Source organism: Macrobrachium rosenbergii, chromosome 20, assembly GCF_040412425.1.
Source record: "Macrobrachium rosenbergii isolate ZJJX-2024 chromosome 20, ASM4041242v1, whole genome shotgun sequence".
In the NCBI taxonomy this organism is placed as follows: domain Eukaryota; kingdom Metazoa; phylum Arthropoda; class Malacostraca; order Decapoda; family Palaemonidae; genus Macrobrachium; species Macrobrachium rosenbergii.
Genome location: NC_089760.1, coordinates 38080001 through 38082500, shown reverse-complemented (window position 1 = coordinate 38082500; position 2500 = coordinate 38080001).

Here is a 2500-nt window from a genome sequence, read left to right as displayed (position 1 = left end):
ATACATTATGAAAGGAAAACGAAGTAATTAGAGTTATTTGGAAATTTCCATTTTACTTCTTCCAGGTCCAAAGCAGATCGGAGGAAGCGAATTTCTCTTCCGATTGCACCACAATGACAATTTCATTAATAATTTATAATTATTTAATATTTAATCATTCATTTAATTATAAGCGAGAGAAGTGTGTGTAAAAATAATGAGGACGGTATTAAGAATGCTATATAACCTTGCCGCCATGCTTGTCCCGTTTTTCGGGGAATCACCCTGGGACCAACCCCATGAGGAGGAGGAGGAGGAGGAGGAGGGACCCTCGGTTCCGGCGACAACGTCAGAACAGCGGTGGAGTTACTATTCTCTGAACAGCCTGTCGGCACAAATCCAAGATTCTTTCTGAAGGCCGAAGCCGGAAGATTATGTACCGTAAAAAGTGAATCTTCTATCTTTCTTTGATTTCAGGTAGTTCAAATACTTTACAATCTGTTATCCTCGTTATCATTCTGTGAATATTCATCTCGGCTGAAAACGCAAATACTTAACATTAGAACCACTTCAATGATTTAACAAATTTAGGCTGTCACGCCAAGCACTGGAGCACTTTTGGCCATTCCGCGCTTACGACAGTGAAGAGAGGGAGTTGGAGCGGTTGGACAGCGTGACAGAGATCCAGAAAATAAAGGAGATGAAGTACAAGGATTTCAAAGTGAAACTGGGAGAAAGCCCAACAATTGCACCAAGAATTAACGGTTAGAGAGACTGGACAGCATGACTGAAGGCAGGAAACGGGAATGGAGATAAAGTAAAAGGCTAAATAGTTGGTGGAGCTTGGGGCAAACACCCTTAGGTAATACCTACAGAGCACAACATGAGGTGCACTGACGGCACTAACCCCCTACGGGGAATGTGTGTGTGTGTGTGTATGTGTGTGTAAACAGACAGAGTGTGTGTGTGTCTGTGTGTGTACACAGACACACACAGAAGATGGGAATTCTGACTTCATGATGTTTGAAAAAGATTATCATTTGTTTTATGAGTGAAATCAACTTAGAAGTCTGAATGGACTATTTTGTTTACCTTCTTTACACATTCTGGGTATTTTTTTTTTTTACTATCCGCCCTATTTTCAATTTTCTATTACAACAGCATACCTAAATATCCTCCAGACATAGATTGATTAATAGAACATGCTCCAAGCACACCCGTTAACGCTCAGGCGATAATGTTAACATTAGAGAAAGCTTTCTCCAAATAATAGTAAAAACGTATTTGCAAAAGACATTAACCCCAAAAATTAACATACCAAAAGTAACCAGCGTCGTTGCCCTTGTTTTAAAAGGACTATAGGATGTTCAAAATAACATAAATTTTATATTTATCCTCTAGAGCTGTATTAGCCTATAAGGATTGACAGAAATACACCAATAAGAAATGGACTCCAGTAAGTTCTGTGATAAATACTCACAATCATTAAACCTGTGTCAGTATTCACACACATTAAATCTGGGTAAATACTCACAAACAGTAAACAGTAAATCTGGGTAAATACTCACAAACAGTAAATCTGTGTACCCGCACACATTAAATCTGGGTAAATTCTCATAAACAGTAAATGTGTAAATATTCACAAACAGTAAATATGTGTAAATACTCAAAAACTAAATCTGTGTACATAATCACAAACAGCAAGTCTGTGTAAGCATTGACAAACATTAAATTTGTGGAAATACTCACATAATAAATCACAATTAATAAATCTGTGTAGTCACAAACATTAAAGCTGTGTTACATACACAAACATTAAGTCTGGGTAAATAATCACAAACAGTAAATCTGGGAAACTACTCTCAAATAATAAATGAGTAAATGCTCACTAACTAAATCTATATATCTACTCACAAACGGCAAATGATCGTTGAAAAAATGAAAATTGCTGAGCACAAAAAGCAAAGATAAATTTTCGAAAAAGACAGATGTCTATACGCACACGTATGCAAATGAACTCACACTATGCTCATATGCTTCCTTTCTAGTTACGGCAGATGAAAAACCATGTAGGAAAAATCACTAGGAAAACACGCTTAGCGAAAATGGGGGAAAAGAATAACAGCTAAACAAAATCTACCAAATCGAGATTTTTCTTTTAAATTTAGGGAATTTCTGTGCCCAGTTCTTGGGACTTCTTTTTCCTCTCTCTTTAATTATCCCACTTAAACCTCCGTCCCTCTCTTGCTTTTGAGAAAAAAAAAAAAAGTCCGGAGGCGCTCATTAAAGCTTAGAATATAAATGTGTTTAAGGAGTACCACAACCGTCTCTCGCCTTCTAGAGACTATTAATGGCTCTCTCTCTCTCACAGAAACACACAAAAATTATAAGATTTATATTGCTTGAGGATGAATCATACTAGTCCTAAATTTTTGGCAGATTAAATAAGGGTAATTGGGCTACACCTAAAAACATTGAACTAACATTGACCTTGAAACTAACCTTCTTTAAAGCTTGTAAT